Source organism: Phocoena phocoena, chromosome 3, assembly GCF_963924675.1.
Source record: "Phocoena phocoena chromosome 3, mPhoPho1.1, whole genome shotgun sequence".
Classification (NCBI taxonomy): domain Eukaryota; kingdom Metazoa; phylum Chordata; class Mammalia; order Artiodactyla; family Phocoenidae; genus Phocoena; species Phocoena phocoena.
The window spans coordinates 96,782,811-96,806,098 of NC_089221.1; the positions used below are offsets into that span (position 1 = coordinate 96,782,811).

The 23,288-nt window shown below is 39.4% G+C and overlaps 1 non-coding gene across 1 annotated transcript; it reads right to left on the minus strand.

The window, feature by feature from the left end:
• Nucleotides 1-23,013: 23,013 nt before the first annotated feature.
• TRNAK-UUU (transfer RNA lysine (anticodon UUU)) lies at nt 23,014-23,086 on the minus strand. Its single transcript has one exon. It is a non-coding gene; the product is annotated as a tRNA-Lys (tRNA).
• Between the last annotated feature and the right edge of the window lie 202 nt (nt 23,087-23,288).

Here is a 23,288-nt window from a genome sequence, read left to right on the forward strand (position 1 = left end):
CAAATACATTATCTTTCCAGTTTGGGCAACATGGCAGATTGAGGTATTGTTGAACATCATCTCACTAAAAAAGTACAAAATTACATTGAAAAATAACCAGATTTGAAAGAAGCAAAGCGTTTCATGGCCTGAGCATCAAGCGTGTGACTTGATGCTGGGGAAGTTCAGAGTATACTAACTCTAACTATGAGTTCTAAGAGCAAGAGGCTGAGGACTTATCCTTAGAGGGATAGCAGATGTGGTTTCGGATTGGCAGGAGGCAGAAAGCTTGACTGAGACCCTTTTCTAAAGATGGAATCCTAGAAGAGCTGCCCATTTAGTATAAGAAAAAGGTCTCCAACAGGCTAAGGGAAGGAACAAGAAAGCTGCAGGAAAAAAAGATGGAGAAAAAAATCTCCCATGGGAAATCAAAACTCAAGCTTTTTGTTACATATAGACATGGAGTTCAAACGTATATATTTCACACGATATGACCAGTGTAAAATCTGATCCCACATTGATGAAATGTGGAACATAGTGAAAGCAAACACAGAACCACTCTGGAAGGACACTTTTACAACACAGGGCACACAGGAATTTTCTGGTGGGAGTGTGAGTCCGGGAGCACATAACAGTGAAGATGACCTCACAATGGGAACAAAAGGTACATACAAACCATGTGAGGAATGCATGCTATGAAGAAGATTCAGAAGACAAAACATCCCAAGAGCTTGAGTAAAGCAATCTAACACTTCAAAATAAGTTAAATTGATTACGGAGATAAAAGTAGGAATACAAACCACCATGAAAGAACTATAGACTGTTGGGGGAAAAACAGGTTTGTGAAAGATATGTAAAGAACTCCCAGAAACTAAAAGCGGGCATTAAAATTACTGGGTGATTAAAAGTTGCCAAGATTTTAATGTTCCAGTGGTTTTCCTGTGTAGAGTGGGGGTATTTACTACTACTTTTTTCTTGTTTAATGTTCAAAATACGATTGTAAATCAGTCACACACAGAAACCTAAATATTTAAACTCTGCTAATGATTGAAATGGTGACATTTGAAAAATTCTTAGACATGCAAACATCAGTTTCAATCAAATTTTCCAAACCTTAGAAAAAAATTCACAAATGAAGTATGTCACGTTCCCTTCAGTGCTTCAGACATTTTATAAACAACACGTAGACATACTCTTGACTAATGATTACAGAACATAGTGAGTATCTTGGAACTTCACTCGTGTGATTAAGTTATGTTATATGACAAAGGTGAAGGGCTTTTGCAGTTGTAATTGGGCCCTAAATCAGTTGCTTTTGAGTTAATGAAAAAAGAGTTTATCCTGGTTGGGCTAGACTTAATTAAGTGAAAGCCCATAAAAGAGGAACAGTGCCCTTCCTGAAGAGCGAGAAATTTTCCTGCTAGAGGCAAATGGCTAAGTTGTGAACTCTCTGCATTTGTCATGGAAATATGAACAGCCTTGGGACCTACAGGTGGACTCTAGCTGAAAGCTAGTAAGAAAATGAGGACTCAGCTATATAGCTGCATGGAGAGGAATTCTAGCAACCAACGGAGGGAGCTTGGGAGTAGATCTTCCCATCAAGCCTTTAAGGAGACCTGAGTCAGTCACACCTGGATTGCAGCCTGGTAAGAACCCAGTAAAGCCATGCCTGGACTCCTGAACCAGAGAAACTGTAGGATAATAAAAATATGCTGTTTTAAGCCACTAAACTTGTGACAATGTGTTGCACAACAGTGGTAAACTAATACACCCTCAGTGATAGTGTTTATGTCAGTCATATGGGCACAGTGGGACATCCCCTCTAAAGTAAACAACAAGTTGTTAGGTCTTCGACCTTTTGGAACTCTTTGGGTGTTGGAGTCAGCATATGCCATACTTGAGATTGCTGCTCTAATCCATTCCTGTGTGACTCTCAAGGCTAACAGATTAGAGTAGGGGTCAAGGTGCAAGTTGATTGCTCTGCTGCTCAGTTTGTATCACCCAGCAGATCTAATGGCATTGAAGTTCAAGGTATGTACTATGCATAAAAATGCCATGAGGCATCTCTGGAAAATGTCCATAGGAAAATTCTGGAGCAAGTTCGTGCCTTCTGCAGAAAATAAGTACTCTGGGTTAAAAACACTGTTCCTGGTATGCTTCACCCTAGTAGAGACTGAGAGCCTGACTAGAGGGTACCCATTGTCTATGCAACCAGAACTACCCATCAGGAACTGTGTGTTATCAGATGCACCAAGTCATGAGATCAGGCAAGGCAATGGCAATCCAATGAATGATGAAAATGGCATACTTGGGATCAAGCCTGGGTAGAATCAGAAGATACTAACAAACCACATAAATAGCTGAGCCAGAGCTGTATGTTCCCCACTTCTATTAGACCAACCCCTCTTTATCAGCCCACAATATGGCTTTATAAGGGTTTTTCTATAACCAACTCATAAAGGGGAAAACTCAGGACTGGTGCCAGCCTGGAATGAACCACTGTTGCATCCAGTTCCCCCTTAAGGCCAGTACTGTAGGACAGTGTAAATGAAAATCGCTGTTTTTTCTTTTTTCTTTTGCCCTACGCAGGTACGTGGGGAGTTTCTTGCCTTTTGGGAGGTCTGAGGTCTTCTGCCAGCGTTCAGTGGGTGTTCTGTAGGAGTTGTTCCACGTGTAGATGTATTTCTGATGTATTTGTGGGGAAGAAGGTGATCTCCACATCTTACTGTCCTGCCATCTTACCACAGCTTCTTTATCCATTCATCTATTCATGGCGACTTAGGTTGCTTCCATACCTTGACTATTGTAAATAATGCTGCTATGCACATTGGAATGCGTATATCTTTTCAAATTACTGTTTTAATTTTTTTTAGATATGTACTCAATAGTAGACTTGCTGGATCATATGGTAGTTTTTGTTTTTGATTTTTTTTGCTGTACATGGGCCTCTCACTGTTGTGGCCTCCCCCGTTGCGGAGCACAGGCTCCGGACGCGCAGGCCCAGTGGCCATGGCTCACGGGCCCAGCCGCTCCACGGCACGTGGGATCCTCCCGTACCGGGGCACGAACCCACGTCCCGTGCATCGACAGGCGGACTCTCAACCACTGCACCACCTGGGAAGCCCCATATGGTAGTTTTATTTTCACTTTTTTGAGAAACCTGAATACAGTTTTCCATAGTAGGCTATAAAAATTTACATTCATAAGAACAGTATACTAGGATTTTCATTTCTCCACATCCTGGCCAACATTTATTATTTGTTGTCTTTTGATGATAGCACCTTACACCTGTCAGAATGGCTATCTCATTGCAGTTTTGATTTGCATTTCCCTGATGATTAGTGATGGATAGCATTTTTCTTAGGCCTGTTGGTCATCTGTATGTTTTCTTTGGAAAAATGTCTATTCAGATTTTCATCATGTTGTTGGTTTTTTTCTGTCATGACTTGTATCAGCTCTTTATATATTTTGGGTATTAATGCTTTATCATTTTCAAATGTCTTCTTCCATTCAGTAGGTTGACTTTTCATTTTGTCTGTGTTTTCCTTTGCTGTGTAAAAGCTTTTAAGTTTAATTAAGTCCCATTTGTTTATTTTTCCTTTTGTTTTCATTGCCTGAGGAGATAGATTTAAAAAAATATATTGCTAAGACTTAAGTCAAAGAGTGTACTGCTTATGTTTTCATCTAGAAGTTTTGTCGTTTCAGGTCTTATATGTAAGTCTGTAATCCAATTTGAGTTTTTTTTTAATATGGTGTAAAAAATGTTCTGATTTCATTCCTCTACATGTAGCTGTCCACTTTTCCCAGCACTACTTATTGAAGAGACTGTCTTTTGCCCATTGTGTATTTTTGCCCTGTTATCTTAGATTACTTGACCATTTGTGCCTAGGTTTATTTCTGGGTTCTCCATTCTGTTCTTTTGATCTATGTGTCTACTTTTGTGCCAGTACACTAGTGTTTTGATGACTGTAGTATAGTCTGAAGGCAGAAAGCATGATGCCTCCAGCTTTCTTCTTTTTTTTCTTAGTATTTCTTTGGCTATTCAGAATCTTTTGTGGTTCATACAGATTTTAGGATTACTTGTTCTAGTTCCTGGAAAATGTCATGGGTAGTTGCTAGAGCTTCCATTAAATCTGTACATTGCTTTGGGAAGTATGGCCATTTTAACAGTATTAATTCTTCTAATCCATGAACATGAGATATCTTTCCATTTCTTTGTATTATTTTCAATTTCCTTCATCGGTGTCTTATAATTTTCAGAGTATAGGTCTTTTACTTCCTTGGTTAAGCTTAGTCCTAGATATTTTATACTTTCTGATATGACTGTAAATGGGATTATTTTTCTTTCCCTTTGTGATAGTGCATTATTAATATATAGGAAAGCAACAGATTGATATATATTATTCTTGTTCACTGCAACTTTACTGAATTATGTTATTCTAATAAATTTTTTATGGAGACTTTGGGGCTTACTATATAGAATATATCACCTGCAAATAGTGACAGTTTTACTTCTTCCCTTCCAATTTGGATGTCTTTTATTTCTATTTCTTGTCAGATTGCTATGACTAGGACTTTGAATACTATATTAAATAGAAATGGTGAGAGTGCTTCTTGTCTTGTTCTTGATTTTAGAGGACAAACTAAGTTTTTCACCATTGAATATTATGTTGGCTGTGGGTTTGTCATAAATGGCCTTTGTTATGTTGTGCTATACCACATTGTTGAGAGTTATTAACATGAATGGGTGTTGAATATTGTCAAATGCTTTTACTTTTTTATTTTTTTGCGGAGCACGGGCCTCTCACTGTTGTGGCCTCTCCCGTTTCGGTGCACAGGCTCCGGACGCGCAGGCTCAGCGGCTATGGCTCACGGGCCCAGCCGCTCTGTGGCATGTGGGATCTTCCCGGACCGGGGCACGAACCCGTGTCCCCTGCATCGGCAGGTGGACTCTCTACCACTGCACCACCAGGGAAGTCCCAAATGCTTTTTCTTGTGTCTATATTGAAATGATCATGTGATTTTTATCCTTCATTTTATTAATATGGTGTATCACATTGATTGATTTGCATATATTGAACCATCTTTGCACTCTGGAATAAATCCCACTTTATCATGGTGTCTGATCCTTTAGATGTATTATTGAATTCAGTTTGATAATATTTTATCAGGACTTTGTGTCTGCATTCATTAGATTCATGAGATTTGGGTTTTTTTGTAGTGTCTTTGTCTGGTTTTGTTATCAGAGTAATGGTGGCCTCATACCATGAATATGGCAATGTTCCCTCCTCTTAAATTTTTTAGAATAGTTTGAGAAGCATAGGTATTAACTCTTCTTTATATATTTGGTAGAATTCCCCCACGAAGCCATCTGGTACTGAACTTTGGTTTATTGGAAGTTCCTTAATTACTGATTGAATTTCAATAGTAATAATTAGTCTGTTCAATTTATTTCTTCCTGATTCCGTTTTGGAAGATGGTATCTTTCTAGGAATTTATCCATTTTTTTCTAGCTTGTCCAATTTGTTTTCATATAACTGTTCATCGTATTCTCTTATCATGGTTTGTATTTTTGTGATATTGGTTGTGATTTTCCTTTTTCATTTCTTAGTTGGTTTATTTGGGTCCTCTCTCTTATGTTCTTGATGAGGTTGGCTAAAGGCTTACAAATTTTGTGTATCTTTCCAAAAAACCAGCTCGTGGTTTTTTTGATCTTTTCTACAGTTGTGTTTTTTTTTTTTTTGACTTTGTTTTATTTTTTCCTCTCTCATCTTTATTATTTCCTTCCTTTTCCTGATTTTGGACTTCTTTATTTCTTCTTTTTCTGCTTCCTATAGATGGTAAGTTAGGCTGTTTGAGATTTTTCTTATTTCTTGAGGTAGGCCTGTATTGCTATTAACTTCCCTCTTAGAACTGCTTTTGCTTCATCCCATACATTTTGGAAAGTTGTGTTTTTATTTTCATTTGTCTTGAGTTATTTTCTGATTTCTTCTTTGATTTCTTTGTTGACCCATTGTTTTTTTAGTAGCATGTTGTTTAATCTCTCCTTGTTTGTGTTTTTCCCATTTTTCTTCCTATAATTGATGTCTAGTTTTGTACACTTGTGGTCAGAAAAGATTCTTGATATAATTCCTGTTCTCTTGAATATGCTGAGATTTGCTCTGTGTCCTAACACGTGATCTATACTGGAGAATTCCATGCACACTTGAAAAGATAGTTCATTCTACTGTTTTGGGATGGAAAGTCCTGTAGATATCTAATAAATCCAACTGATCTAATGTGTCATTTAAGATTACTGTTTCCATACTGATTTTCTGTCTAGATGATCTGTCCATTGATGTAAGTGGGGTGTACTATTATTATTGTACTGCTATCCTGTACTATATTGTAATTCTGTCAGTTGTTCCCTTTATGTCTGTTAGTATTTGCTTTATATATTTAGGCAATCATATATTAAGTGCATATACGTTTACAGATATTATATCCTCTTCTTCTGTTGATCCCTTTATCATTATATGATGTTCTTCTTTGTCTTTTATTATATACTCTGTTTTAAAGCCTACTGTGTCTGATATGAGTATTTCTACCCCTGCTTTCTTTTCATTTCCTTTTATATGGAATATCTTCTGCCGTCCCTTTGCTTTCAGTCTGTCTGTATATTTAGCTCTGAAGTGAATATCTTGCAGGCAGCATACAGATGGGTCTTCTTTTCTCATCCAATCAGCTACCTATGTATTTTGACTGGAACATTATTCCATTGACATTTGAAGTGATTACTGATAGGTATGTACTTATTTTGTATGCCATTTTATTATTGGTTTTCTGGTTGTTTTTGTAGTTTGTCTCTGTTCTTCATGTTTTAGTTTTTTCCTGTGTAGTTTGATGATTTTCTTTGGTCTTATATTTGTGTTCCTTACTCTCTAGTTTTTGTATATCTATTGTAGGTTTTTGATTTGTGGTTACCATTTAGTTCATACATGTTGAGTTATAACTATATCTACTTATTTTAAACTGTATTCATTTTACTTCTGACTCAGTCTTAAAGCTCTACATTTTTTATTCCATCCCCCCGACATATCTCTGTCTTCTTATTTTATCCTTCTCTCTCTCTATGAAATTAGGTGAAACAGTTACCTGTCTTTCTCTTGAAGGCATGTCCTTGTGTGGGAGCATCCCTATGCAGTCTGTGTGTGCCCAATGCCTTTGGTAGGAGAGCTCGATCTGAAGTGAGCATGGGCTGTTTCTTCCTCCAGGGAGTGCTGGCATTAACTGCCTTGGTGGGAAGTAGGGCTAGAGTTGGAGGGACTAGAACCAGAACTAGGTGCATAGGGTTTCTCCTATGTTTAATGTCCATCACTGCCCAACTGCAAGTGGTGGGGGGCCAAGGGGCTAGAGCAGAAGCCCTGAGGGAATTGGGTTTTCCTGGGTGTGATGGCGGTCTCCACCTTGGTGACTGGTTTGGGACATGGCCAGGTCCTGAGGGCTTGGGGCTACAGTTCTGTGGTGATTTCACTTGTCCCCCAATGTGTGTACCTTGATTAAAGGTTGCTTCAGGGCTGAAGTGTTGGTGACATACCACTGAGCTGGCCTCATTCCCTCCCAAGTGTGCACCAGGATGCATGCTCAGGCAATGGTCATCTCCACCCTGGATCTAGCCTCACTCCCTTCTAAGTGTGTGCCTACACACTGGCCAGAGGCTGTGGTCTGAGCCTGCTCTATTCCCTCCATGTGTGCACACTCTTATTGGCAGTGACAGACTCTGCCTTTGTGGGGAGCAGTGACAGAGCAAGAGGGGTTGGAGCAGAAACATGGTGTGGGCTGGGGACTGTGCTATAGTGGTCCTGGCAAGTCTCCCAGAGCCTCAGGTTCTTTTAAATCTGATGTCTCTGCTGTGACCAGGAGTGAGTAATTCTGGGTGCTTGCTCTTTGAAAGCAGAGTCTCAGTTTCTTATGGCCCTCAGGTAAGCTCCACTTGTTTTCAAGCCAGCTAAAGGGGCTCATCTTCCTGGTGTCAGACCCCAGGGCTGGGGTAACTAATATGTAGCTTGAATGCCTCAGGGAGGATCTCTGAGCCTCTGATATCTCCCACCTCTTCTGTGTCCCCTGCTAAGGATGTGGGTTCCAACCAGATTGCTTTCCATCCCTTCCCACCAGACTCCATGTGGATCATTTTTACAGCCTTGGTTGTAGAAGAGTTGCTCTGCTAGTCCCTGGTCAATTTCAGTGAGAGTTATTCTATATGTAGCTGTGGTTTGATGTGTTCACAAGGGGATGTGAGCCCAGCATCCTCCTAATTCAGCATCTTCATCTCCTCCTCTTTATCCATTATTCAAAAAAAAGTCTTGACTAACTAAAAACAGAATAAAACTTCTTTAGTCTGAGGTAAGATATCTACCAACAATGTCTAGTTAACATCATTTGAATGGTAAAAAAAAAAAGAAGTATTCTCTTTTCAGTTGGAAACACTCTAAGAATGCCTGCCATTCCAATTCCTATTCAACATTGTCTTGTAGGTCCTCTCTAGCACAGGAAGAAAAGTCAAATGAGATAAGGAGTAAATGTCAGGAATCCCTGTGAGATGGGGTGGTTTCGGCAGAATGATGGGGAAGGAAGTGAAATTTCAGTGGCCTAAGGGTGTGGAGTGTCAGAGTGGAAAGTCAAGAGTGTAGTTGACTCAAGAAATCTGACTTTGATGAAGAAAGAAGGGCGTGCCTTGAGATGGGCATGGAGTTTAGGGAGATTTAAACATTAAGGTAGGAAAGACTAAAGTATGTTCAAATATGGATAAGAAAAAGCCAGGAAAACAATGCAATATGCTCAGGACCCAGGAAGAGGGATATATTGCTTTTCTGATTTTTCAGCAGAGTCAAAAGTCTCATCTGTTTCAATATGCAATAAGATTTTGCTTATTTGGATTTACTAATTTATAATTAGACTACATCAGAATTTGGGATCATTCACATAGGGACAGAGCTAAAGTTTATCTTTGACAGGTTTTATTATTATATTTTAATTGGTTTTACCAATGAAATCAGTAGTGTAAAGAGAATTTGAGAGGGATGTTTATCCCACTGAAGAAGTCTTAAAAGATAAAAGAAAAGCATTCTATTTGAATACTAGCAGTGATGTGCTAATTACAAATTGCTCTTTTGGACTATGGATATTAAATAGGCTCTTTGGTTAATAACAGTTGTTAGCCTGACTCTATAAAGTAATACAATGGCAGTGGTCCAAAAATATTGTATAATTCCTTATTTTAACTTGGAGAGGCTAACACTTTCCTTCTCCCAATTATTCCAAATTAATGAGGTTTTGCTGTCATGCAGAGAGTGAACCCCGAGAACATTGCCCAATTTGCTGACCAGGACTTGAAGCTTGAAGCCGTGTTTTTCTTTTTCTTTCTTTATTTTAACTGAAAGCACTTTTCCAGAGATAATTCAAGCTGAGTTCCTTTCACTCACACCTGGTATAAGTGTTGGTTTCTGCTCTGCACCGTTAAGTGGAAGTCGCCTGACAGTGCAATGTCCTCCCAGACTTAGGGCCTCTGGATGCAGAAAGCCAATTTACTTCTTGCTGCTTTGTCTTGGGCACCTCACAATGTGCTCTAATGACGGCACAGCGGTTTTAATAGCCCTTTTTAATGGCTAAAAACAGACCCAGTCTGTCCAAACATAGCCTATTCACCAACTCTCGTCAAAACAATTCAGTTTTGCTGTGTGATGATGCAGCAGACCATGGAAGCCAGCCACACAGACTCTATTCAAGTCCAAAGTTGGACCCTGGGGCTAAAGCAAGTCAACCCAAGCTGTGGTCATACTTTTAAGTTTTTTTTTTTTTGCTGTCTGTTTCTGAAACAGGGCTTCTGTTTCAGTGGGACAAAGCAGGCTCCATTTGCAAAAGCAACTCAGCACAATTAAAAAAAACCATTGGAGAAACTTCTCCCTTGAAGGGGTGAGGGATTATCCTTTTGAGTATAGTGTATTATTTATACTTAAACACCTTTGTTTCACAGCACAAAAGAAGAGAATCTGAAGCTTGCATGTGGGTAATTTACTTCTCACCCAAGTTAAATACCTCTGTCCTTCCTGGAACTTTTTGGCTTTTATATCTTTGTTATCAGGTGGTTTGCATCTCAAGTTCTTTATGGTGTCCTGACCTACAAAGGGATAGCAATAAAGGGAATACCAAATGACACTCAAACTAAAATATAACTAGTTTCTCCAGGCCCCCTCAGGGAAGTAATTTTAAAATGTAAATGTGTTAATGATCCTTCAGTAAAAAAGCATCTTTCCCTGTAGTCTTCATTATTTTTTAAAAGGTGGATTTCTAGGCAGTATTTAACAAAGGTACATTTAATGATGCTGCCATAAACCGATTCATAGTGGAACCATATTTCAAATCGCTGCCTCCTCCATTGGGACTTTGTGTAGCAGGAACAAAGACCTTCAGACCCAGAGGACAGTGTGTGAACTCAGGACCACTCCCAATGTGACCTTCAGGGAAATGATGGAACAGTGGTTCAAAGTCTTGGGAAAGGTTGTAGAAGGAGCATCCATTAATTTTTAAGAGTACAATCGTCTTAGGTGACCTAAAGCTGTTCCTTTGCCGCTAAATGTATGGGAATGATTGTTGAGGTCAGGGAAGAAGAAAGAATCCCTTTGGTGGGAGTAGATAATAAATGAAATCTGGAGGAAACGTTAAGCCCTGTGAACAGAAAGTTGTGGCAAATGGGATAGTTGAGTATAAGCCACTGCTGGTAATGGGCCCCAACTGAGCATGGCTGCTCAAGGGGAGTGTGTTCCAGGAATAGTCAGTGGTGGGTCCTTGACCTCAAGTCGCATGCTCATGTGATTATGCCCTTCTGTGGGGTCTCCTTGTTGGACCAGGATGCCTGAGACTTGTAGGGACAAACAGTAGAAGGCAAAGAACAACTGTGAAATCCAAGAGAGGAGCACAGACCACTGCCTTCCTAGTGAAGCAGAGGGAAATGGCCCAGAGTTCAAATACGAAGGTTTGAGACAGCGTAGTGGATGGACACAGCAGTTAAAGCTAAAATCCTTGTGTAGCCTGAGTACACATAGAGAGTTCTAGCCTGTGGCACCATCAGTGGACCCTCACAACTACAAGGTAAGCCCACCTAATGGGGCCTAAACCCCAAATATGAAGGACCTGACCGACGTCTATTAACCCAACTTGAGCACATGCGCCTGATTTAAAATCGACAGATCCAACATATCCTGAGTTTCTGGATCATTTCTGCCCTTTCTGCAATCTGAAGAGATCTGATTTGGATATGTGAACCCATGATTTCATACCCAAGCTTGACATGGCCTACACTGGCTTCAAGGAATAAAGATGCAAATGTTTCCCCTATATCTTGTTGCAGTTATGCATGTGTCTAGTTTAGAAACAGCTAGAGGCCAGCACATTAATATGTTAGGTTATTTTGGGAGGACGGCAGTGGAGTGGAGGCAGGTTATTCTACTTTGTCTTGCCTTGAGTCTGCTGTCTTTTGCTCCGAAAGGGGGACAGCTCTCAGTTTCTCCAGCATTGTGATACCTCAGGCAATATATCAAGTTCACCTAGAGTTGGTGGCAAAGAAAATCACTTATAATACCTCTACTTTGTCCTTGGTGGTGAGTTTCACTTCACACCAGTTATAAAATCCAAACAAGAGTGTCCCAAATAGTGCCTAATGGGGAGAGAGCAAGTGGGAGGGATCTGGAGCATATTTTGTGTTTTAGCACCTTTAATGAGGTAGTCAGAGTCTGTCACTCATGTGTTTCACTGGCTGCCTTCAAAATGCTTTCCAAGGCATTTAAGAAGTGCAGTATTTTCTTTTCTCTGCTGCCTATATTACTGACACTAAATATTTAATCACTAACTAGGACTACAGTAGCTGCTCCTCAGAAATGATGAATAATGAGCCCCTGTACACTTGTGAACTCCCTGTTGTTGGCTGATTGGGCTGACTTTGCATGAAGAGATTGAACGCAGATGACTTATTGCTCAGAGTGAAAGAGGAGAATGTAATGCCGAGAACACTGACAAAACTGAACATGGAAAGGCTGCTTTGTCATTGCTGTGAAATTATAACAGTGGCTTGAATAATAATAGTTTTTTCAGTTCACCTAACTTTCTTTTTCAGTTTCATCCAAGTGTCTTTTAAATGTGTTCTGAAATTTACCCTTTTTTATTCCTATGGTTTATTCCTGCCCTGATAGATATGATTTTTTTTATTTTTACAAAAGAAGAAACTACATCATGGAGAAATGAAGCTATTAACCCTTGACTGTACCTCAGTAATAGTATAAGGATTGCAGTCTAAGTTGCAATCTCATTGCCTTGTGCTCTTTTTTAGAAGCAGTGGGACTCTGGCAAGTTATCTGTCCTCCTAAAGTTCTTGTTTTCTCATTAGTAAAATGGGGACAATCACACTTCTCTGAAATAAAAATTTGCTACCATGACTATAAATAACACATGTAACTTGCCCAGCCTCACTGCTGGCACACAATAGCTACTTTATATATGATAGTTTCTTTATTGTTATCATTATTGTGTATATTTAACTGGTGCTTCTAATACAGTGATAATATCTGAATATAATCAGTTTCTGACTATATTAGTTTGCTTAGGGCTGCCATAGCAAAGTATCACAGACTTAGTGTTTTAAACAGACACCGACTTTCTCACAATTCAGGAGGCTAGAAATTCGAGATCAAGGTGTTGGCTCAGGACTTCTGCTCCTTGGCTTGTGAATGGCCGTTGTCTCCCTCTGTCTTCATATGACCTTGCCTCCACACGTTTGTATCCAACTTTCTTCTTAGAAGGATCTCAGTCATATAGTGTTAGGACCCACCCTAATGACTTCATTTCAACTTAATGACCTCTTTAAAGATCCTGTCTTCAAATATGGTCACATTCAGAGGTACTGGGGCTTAAGACTTCAACATAGGAATTTTGGTGTTGGGAGGGAAGCAGCGGGGACACAGTTCAGCCCATAATGTTGGCTTACAGTAGTAAGTAACAGTCTAGTTTACTTCGTTATCTTTGGGAGATATATTTACTCTAAGGGAGGAGAGGCAAAGAATATATTTTTGTAGAATATGAAAATGCAGTTGCTGCCTCTTTTTGATATGTAAAACTATGTCTGATTCCCAAATAGATGACTTCATCTTGTGGAACAACTAAACCTAAGTAGTTTTTGGGAGAAAGGTGATCCCCAGAAATGCCAGTAAGGAAGTGAAGAAGAGGAGGCAGCCAATTCAAGGAGCATTGATGGGCAGGTTCTGCTGTGGGCAGCTGGAGCTTGTTCCCACTGGGACCCTGGGGGCACAGCTTAGGATATGCCCCAGAATTCTCTTGCACCAGCGATGAGGAAGCTGGATATTTAGACACGAAGTCCTGTTTCATTCGCTAAGGGCTGCTCCGAGGGGCATGAACCACCCTGGGAGTTCTTTTGGCCTGCCTTTTGACTCGGCACAAGGCATACCAAGTGATTGCAGTGAAAATAATGAATAATGATGAATGTACAGGTGATATGGGCGGGGCATTGTCTCAGTATTTTTTCTGGATTGACTCTGTTATGCTGTGGCTTTATGACTGTGCTCTTTTTGGTCTTAGTTGAGTTTAACTTGGAGTTTTTTTTTTTTTTTTTTTACATCTTTATTAGAGTATAATTGCTTTACAATGGTGTGTTAGTTTCTGCTTTATAACAAAGTGAATCAGTTATACATACACATATGTTCCCATATCTCTTCCCGCTTGCGTCTTCCTCCCACCCTCCCTAGCCTACCCCTCTAACTTGGAGATTGATCAAAATATCACAATTTTAACAGTCATAGTACAATAGTAAAACCTCTTCAGTTGTAAAGTACAATGACCTATATTGTCATGAATGAAAGTACAGGGTACGAGCCACATTGGGTTGAAAGTGAAATGAACTGGTTAACCACAGTATAACATAGTAGTTAAGGATACCAGCTTTGAAACCAAAGCTACCTAGATTCAAATTTTAGATTTGATGCTTATTGGTAGTGAGAACTTGAACAAGACACTCTGTGAGTTTTCTCTTAAGTAAAGGGAGAACACTGATAGTTGACTCATTGAATTATGTGAGGGTAAATGAAGGTCTTGTTATAGTAAGTTTCAGATTGTCAATGTTCAATAGCGTGGCTGTCATAAATATTAAGATGGTAAGAGCAATAAACAGGAGGGTTTAGGGGTTTATCTCCAGTATGTTTCGGTAGCCATGACACATGTGATCAGGAACTTGATTTCCTTATTTAGTGTCAGATAATCTAGTCTGGAGTCCTCAATAACACAGTCATTAGTCAACTCATGTGCCTTCTTCCTTTGTTGAAAGCAAACAAACATAAAAATCTGTGGGTATTCGCCCTCTCTATTCAAGAGATTTTGTGAGGCTCATCCTGTTAATGAAACTTTTATACTGCAGGGTGATGTACGAATATAAGCATTTTGAAATTCATAGCGGTGGTATGGCAGATTTTTCTTTCATTTCTGAATCAGAATTTAGATATAACATTGAAGCCTTTTCCCCTTTCTAAGAGTGTTGGCCTTCTTTGTCACAGATCCTGAACACATTTCACTCCTAGTTACCCATTTAGGGAGCAAAAGCACTGTTTTTAAATGTGGGAAGAATGGGTGTTGAAACATGTCCCGGTAGATAATGTATAAGTTCAGAAATTTTCCATTGACTCTGATTTGATAAATCTTACATGTAAGTCTGGTTCCCTACATTCATCATCTGTGTTATCTTCCATCTCTGTGGAATCTTATCCTTTTCTCTGCGTCTTCCAGGTGTAACCTTGTGATATCAGATGAAAACTTTGTTCTCTTGCAGATGCCAGACTCTAAGCAAGTGTTTGTCATTTGTGAACTGCACCTAGCATTGCTTTAAGAAAACTCCTACTCCAGCTGCTGCTGTTGCTTTCTCTCTCTTTCTTTTTCTTTTTTTCCTGGATGCATTTCCTTCTTGCTTGGATAAAAATCATTGTTCTTTTTTGATCTACTTTTATTACACAGCACCTTCTTTTTTTTTTTTTTTATGACCACCCTCTCTGACCCACATCTTCCCACAAAATTCAGTTTCTTCACAAAAAACTGTCAGTTCAAACACTAAATTAACCTTTCGAAAACTTTCTTTCCTCGTGCTGACTTTGTTCGGTTTGAATATCAAAATAACACTGGATCTTGGCTCAAGTATCACAGATGCTGCCTGTTCTAAGATTAAGTAAATTTTCTTATTTGCTGTTTATTTGTTTCCTGTTGCAGATGTAACAAATTACCACAAACCCAGTGGGTTAAAGCAACAGAAATTTATTTTGTTACAGTTATGGAGGCCAAAAGTCTTAAACTAGTGTCATTGGACTGAAATCAAGGCATTGGCATTTTTGGTCTTTCTGAATTCTCTAGGGAAGAATCCATTCATTGGATTTTCCAGCTTCAGGTGGTTACCAGCTTTCCTTGGTTTGTGGCCACATCACGTTAATCTCTGTGCCAATGGTCATATTATCTTCTCTGCGTTTGTCATTATTAAATATCCTTCTGAGTCACTATTATAAGGACACTTGTGATTGAATTTCGGGCCCACCTGGATAATCCAGTTAAACTCCCCATTTTAACACAATCACATCTGGAAGGACACTTTTTCCTTATAATAGTTACAGGTTCCAGGATTTAGGACCTGATCTCTTTTAGTAGCCATTATCCAGCCGACCACATGCTGTATGCTCTTAGGACAGCTTCCAGAGACTTTGGATGGTTTTATACTTTTAGTAATTTTTACACTAATAATTTTAATTACAATTGTTTCTGAGGAGTAAGTCTGCAGATCTCCCACTGCCATTACAGAAGCACATCAATACATCTTCTTAATCTAGTACATCAAAATGTTTTTAGCAGATGAGTTTTCAGTTTACATTCTCTGTTACATTTGGGGAACTGGAATTCTATAATTTTATAAAACCTCAGAGTCATGCAAACCCAAATTGATACAAAAGAGTCCTCAGTAAATGGTTATTAGACCCCAATGGCTATTCATTTATTCATCTAAAGATATGTTATTACAACTTCTGGTTGTAAAAATTGGTGTTCTTTTATCATAGTGGTTCATACACACATCTCACAGAAGAAACTTAAAAATGGAGTAAGGGTGTTTCATTATAGATAGGATTTTATAATGGCATTGGGGGGAACATCCCTGAAGTATGCTGTGATGATCAGAAGCTTGAAATCTGAGTTGCAAGAGATCTTAGTTTTTGCATCCCCAATATCCATTCTCCTTTCTTCAGGTAATTGCACCTTGATTTTCCTTTGGGAAGTGATTCCATCCCCATTCTATGTTCATGTGGTGCAAGTGGCCTTCTCTCTCTTCTACTTCAAGTTCTAGATGTTGGCACATGAACCAGATAGGCCAATTAGAGCATGCCACCCTTGGCACCGTGACTGGCAAATGACTTAAATGTGGACGGTGACTGTTGTTATTGTTGGTGGTGGTGGTATTGTGGTTTACCTGTGTGTGTTTGTGTGTGTGTGTGCAAGCACATGTGTGTTCACCCATGAGATTTAAACTTGGGAATTTTTGTTGGAACTATGTGAGAAGAGACGCTCTTTTGCTTTCATGATTGCTCAGGTAAGAGGATGTAAATCTGGAAATTTGAGAGGACATTTTCCTATTATTTGAGGAAATCTGTGTGAGAATAAAGTCAACAAAGAACAAGGTGGACCTAAGAGAGAAGATTCTAAATAACACCATGTGATATGACAGGGCAATGTCTAATAACAGCAAAAGTGTGGGTCTATCATTTACGTGAGGTCATACATTTCTCCCCATTTCCAGCCCACTCCTCTCCACATGGCTCTTCTTCTCTTGCAACTCATCCAGTTTGGGTTGAACTTCTATCACTTGCAACTAAAAAGTTTCTGGGAAATACATGCATTAATATTAATTTTCCAAAACTATTTAAGTCCTATGTCTCATACAACTTAGGCATTAGGCGATAAAATTAATCATTGGTTACAAGTGGATCTAGCTGCCTTTGACCTCTTAAATATATCAGTTACTAGTTTTCCTGAGAGCTTTAGAGATTGTTGAATTAGGAATTTGAGAAGAGTAGGATGTGATGTTAGCTTCACCACTATTTAGAGGCCAATAATTACGTGTGTGTGTATTTTTTTTGATAGTGTCTAGTTCTTCCAGGCAGAACCCCTCAGATTCATACTCAGGCAGGGAAAGCATGCACTTCATAAAACTAGGTACTTCGGGAATTCCTAGAGACACCCAATTACAAAGACCCTTTGTCAGCAAGTCTGTTGCCCTATAACAGCGAAAGCCAAGAATAACCTAAGCCTTCTCTTGAGCCTTCATTATCACCAAGAACTCCAAACGTGTATACCTGAGGGAACAGAAAGAAAGGAACTGAGTCAGAACTCACACGGAGCGTGAGCATATTTTTGAACAAGCTCCAGAGGTTTTCCTGTAAGGGATCACTGGGAAAATGAGACAAACTGCAGGCTTAGAGGCTACAATGGAATTATTTTAAGGCATCTTGATTTTGTGTGTTGTACTTGCCTGTGGTTCTGAAGCTTTGGGAGCAGAGTGTAGGGGGTGGGCTGTTGGGATTTGCGGGGACTCTCACACATGAGTGCAAGCTCCACAGTTGCAAGCCCTTGTTAGGGGACTGCCAGGGAACTGGACCACAGGAACATAAGGCCGGGCCCAGCTGGAACGACTTACTCTCTCCCCCAAGGAAGTATATGAAGTGGGAAGGCTCAGGGGAGTCTGGGCGCCTAAAAGAGCTGGTTGTGGGCAAGAGCTCATTTTTGGAGAGAGGAGGGAATGGTTTTGCTAAATTAGGAAACTGGAGAAAGAAAAGGACAAAACAACCCTTTGGTAACTTTGAATTTTTTTTTTTCCAGTGGGATACTTCTTTTCTAGTTTGGTGTATAATCTTGGATGGAGGCCATTTGTCTCTACTGTTCGAGGTTTTCTTTTTTCAGTGTCCCTCTCTCATTTCTAGAAAACTTCCCTCAGACCTCTGTTATTACTTGTGTATAAGAAACATTTTCTCCTATTATTTAGAAAGGACGGGACCCACCTTTTCCTCATACAGATCCCCCCACTGTTGGCTACCCTCCTACCATCCCACAATCCCCATGGATATTTGCATGTTGAGTTGCCTATACTTAACCTGGGGCAGGTAGACTCCTTAGAGGCAGATGGGCAAGAGAAAGAAGTTCCAGTTGGTTCCCAAAGATTTTATTGCTTTGTGACTTTGAGCTCTCTAAAGACTGGCAATAGGGACAATAAAAGAAAAAACTGAGGTTTTAAACAGTGAGATTTAAACTTCATCAGTGAGATTTAAACACCTTTAAAAATAAATGAAAGCTTAGCTTTTAATAGGTCAGCAGCAAAGTTTGAGTCTTACTCTGTAACATTGTTACTTTCCCTTTCGGGGCATACTTGGTCTCCGAAAAAGCTTTTTAAATAGTTCTTTATTTAGTTTAGATGAATCTGCTTAACAAAATATTTCTTTGAGACAGTGTAAAGGTAAACTTCAGCCTAATCTATGGTAAATGATTGCCAATTCCACTACTTGAGCTGAAATTAATGAGCTTTCATGATGGTAGAGTCCATTTTTAATCCCTTTTCTTCCTAATCTTTTCAAACTTCATTATTTTAGGACCTTTTGTTACTTACAGTTATTTCTGAAACCTCTAAATTCTTGGTCACTTGCCTCTTTCAATCCTTTTTTGGTTCTTTATATCTGTCTTTACTCTGTGGCCTAGATCTTGAAATGTAATCTAGAAAAAATCATACGAACCCTAAAGAGAAGAAGAGGATGGTTTGAGTTTCTTCTTCTTATTCCACTAATTCTCCAAGAATCTGGATCATTATTGCTACCTACAGTGTGATTCCTCTTGCCTTAAGTTCTTCCCTTGGTTTAACCCACACAATTTCTATTATATTTGTATCTGGATTATTTATTTTTGTTTCCTAAACACTAAATGTTACAATATTTCCTAAATGTTTTTGTATTTGGATTTTTTATTTCCTAAGTACTGTTTTGTCACTTGTATTTTCCTGTTAGTGCTTTTCTGACAATATTTCTGATGTCTATATCACCCCCTCATTACAAACCTCCACTCTGCCTCTAAGGAAGGAGGAAGGAGGACCCCAGAGAGAAAGCATCCCAGAAATAGCGACAGAAATATTGACAAGGGCTGCCTTCAAATTCCTCAGTCGGCTACTGTCCTAAAGGGGAGTAGATTCATTTGACAGGAAGAGTCTATATGAGTGGATTCAATCCTGCATTTTCCTGCCAGACAAATGGTCATTCAACAGTGCTTTCATCACATCACTCTTCAGCTCAAAACCCTATGCAGGTTCCATTGTGTATCAGCGTGAGATTCCTGGCTGGCTTCCCTATTCCAGCAGCACATATGCAGGCTCCTGTGTGCCCTCCTGCTACTTGCAACACAGACCTGTCAGCTGGGTTCTGCTCCCTCCATCTCGCCTTTGTTCACATCAGTCCTTTATGTGGCAAGGAAACCCTTTCCTTATCCATCTTGTCTGACCCGACCATTTTTGCCCTTGGATTTTATTCACAATTATTTTATTTTGGAATACTTTTAGACTTGAAAAATTGGAAAAATAGTACACTGAATCCCTGAATACCCTTCCCCAGCTTCCTCTAATGATAACATCTCATGTAACTATAGTACAACCATCCAAACCAGGGCATAAACTAATCTAAAGACATTCTTTAAATTTTGCGAATCGTCCTTACTGCTGTCTTTTTCCACCAGTTCAGAGTCCAGGATACCACCTTCTATTCAGTTGTCACATCTTTTTAGTCTCCTCAAATCTGGGACAATTTCCTCATTTCAGTCATTTTTTTGTCTTTGACAACCTTGACACTTCAAAAGGTGCTGGCCAGTTATTTCATAGAATGTTTCTCTACTTCAATTTGTCTGATTTTCTTCTTACTAGATTGATGTTATATATTTTTGTCAAGAGTACTGCAGAAGTGCAATTGTGCCCTTTTCGGTACATTGTGTCAGGAGGTACGTGCTGTTGACATGTCTTTTTACTAGTGATGTTCCTTTCAATCACTTAAGGTGGTGTCTGCCAGGTCTTTCTACTCTAAAGTTACTATTGTTTTCCTAGGGCTGCCATAACAAAGTACCATAGGCTGGGTGGCTTAAAACAGCAAATATTTATTCTCTCACAGTTCTAGAGGCTAGATATGTGAAACCAAGTTTTGCTTAGGGACATGCCCCATGGAAGCCTCTTGGGGAGGATCCTTCCTTGCCTCTTCTAGATTCTGGTAGCCACAGGCATTTTTTGCCTTTTGGCAGTATAAGTCCAATCTCTGCCTCCATGGACATGTGGCATCCTTGTGTCTGTCTCTGTGTCTTTATCTTCTTCTAAAATACCAGTCAAATTGAACTAAGGGCCCACCCTACTCTAGGGTAACCTCACTGTGATTTCGCTAACTGGATCTACACTGACCCTAAATAAGGCTGCCTTCTGAGGTCAGGAAGGACATAGATTTTGGGGAGGGATACTATCCAGTTCAATGGAGTTACTGTTTTTCTTTTTGTATCTTTGCTACTCTGGGGGGAGTTACTTTGAGATTATGCAAATAACTTGTTTCTCCTTAACACTTTTGCCCACTAATTTTAGGATCCAAAAATGATTCTCACCTGCCACAATTACTACTGTGGGGCAGCAAAATGATGAGATTCAATTTCCACCATTTCTCCTGCATTTGTCAATTAGAAGTCTGCCATAAAGGACTTCCCTGGTAGCGCAGTGGTTAAGAATCTGCCTGCCGATGCAGGGGACACGGTTTCGATCCCTGGTCCGGGAAGATCCCACATGCCGCAGAGCAACTAAGCCCATGTGCCATAACTACTGAGCCCGTGCGCCACAACTACTGGAGCCCACGTGCCATAGCTACCAAAGCCTGCATGGCTAGAGCCCATGTTTCACAATAAGAGAAGCCACTGCAATGAGAAACCCGTGCACCGCAACGAGTGTAGCCCTCACCCGCTGCAACTAGAGAAAGCTTCCGCGCAGCAGTGAATATCCAATGCAGCCAAAAATAAATTAAAAAAATAAATTTATATAAAAATATTCTGCCATAAAAAATTTGTCCTTGCTCTCTTACACAGTTTTTAAACATTATTTATATTATCATGAACTCATGGATTCCCATTTTGTTCCAGGGGTTAAAATCCATTATTATTATCATCATTATTATTTTTGCTCAAAGTGTCCAAGATTTGGTCCCTGGGGCCCCTTCATCTTGGCTCCCATTCTTGAAGCCTTGCCGTGTGCTGATTGATGAAGCTTTTCTTGATGACTCTGCTCCTAAGTTTGTTGTTCCTTCTGAATTCTTATTGTACTTTGAAGTTAGTAGCACATTCTAGCACTAGTTTTAATACTTTTACTTTCACTTAACTATTTTTTATTCTTTAGTATCATCTCCCAGATAAAAAATAACTTCTTGTATTTCTTCAATTTCTCCTTACTTTCAAAATTAAACACTGAATCTCAGGATTAAGCCCATAGTAGTTACTCAAATGATTCCAGCTTGGTTGATTAGTCTATTGATTTACAAAATTATAGTTCTATTCACTCAAAATTCAGGATTCTATAGTTCTCTTTAAGAAATTTGAAAACTGAGAGCATGATGTTTCTTTCTGAATATAGCAAGTCTCTTCTTTCTTCTGGTGTATATTTCTAAGCACCTGGGTTTCTTTGCATTAAATACTAAGTACTACTGACAATGCTTGCTTGGTTTTAAATTTTCTACTAATTTTAATTAAATACACCAAGCAGCTTTTTACCCACATCCCCAAAGCCTTAATATTAAGAGCATATCAGTACACAGAAACAATTACTATTTCCTTCCTGTGACAGGGTGGAGTAAATGCATCTGGATAAATGTTTGCTGGAGGATTAAACCAAAGAGAGCCAATTCTCATCTAAATGTTTGAGTAAATACACTTGTGAACAGCTTTTGCCAACTTTATTTTAGATTCAATTTGTGACCATGCCTATACCAGCAATAACTTGATGAAGGACAGGGGATTGTTTGTAAACCTATTGAATCCCTTTCATGAAGCTGATTAAGAATGGAATAGTAGCATCAATTAATACTGCATATATTATGAAAAGTCAAGTTAAAGCCCAAGTGCGCTTTTTATTGCATTTTTGGAATACAGTCCACCTCAGTTAAGGATGAAAAGTGTGCACTAAAAAACGTAGAACATTTTGTTTCTTTTATGTCTTCACCCTCTGCGAAGAAGTAATAGCATATGGCATCAATAGAGTTAGAGGATTACTTGTCACACATGACAACCTGTTTATCTACATGGATGCACAATTTCATAAACTCTTGAACATGGAGCTAACGTTCTGTGCCTCACTAGCTGGGACCTGTTTGTGGGCGGTAGACTATTCAGCTTTCGATGTCCAACCTTACCATCTTCTATATAGCTACCATAAAGTATGTGTTCAACGTGTGACAAACATTTTACTAAAAAGTATCTGAAAATGCTCCTTGTACTGATGTTTGTTTTCTGAAGAAGAAGGCTGTCGTTGCATGGGAAGACATTTATATGTTTAGCATATGATAAATTAGGTTATGTGAGTTTGGGAGTCACAGTGCTAAGTTTCTGCTGAATTTGGTGTTTGGAGGGTAACCTGGAAGGAAAGAGTCATCAACTATGCGACGTGAGACTGAAATCTGGTCGGGGTAAGAAGTGTCAGGAGAGGACCAATGGAAGTGAAAACCAACCAACCAAGAAACCAACAAGCCAAAACCCAAACAAACAAGGAATTCAGAGGACTAGGACGTATGATGTGGAATTTGAATCTGCTTGCTTTGGGATATGCCTCGTAGGCCCCATCTGAAAACCAGCAGCTTTTTGCAAATTCTAAGATTCAAACACTGCACAGAGTTCTGCTCATTTTTATTCAGTTTATTTATTTATTCTTGGCGCCTGGACAGGGACGTGAACCCTGGGCCCTCAGATTAAAAGTCTGATGCTCTCCCAGCTGAGCTACCCAGGCAGTTCTGCTCATTTTTAATGCAACTGTAACCACTCATATTTAGAAACAGTTGTTCAAGAGGTAGAAGAGACCATGAGAAAGAAAATTTTCTCATCAGTTTCCTGTCATCTTGGAAATTGTTTTCAACTCTGAGGGTATGGAAATGGGCTGTTGAGGTCATCTTACTTAGTTCCTGAGGGTTAGGGAGAATATGCAATAGCTG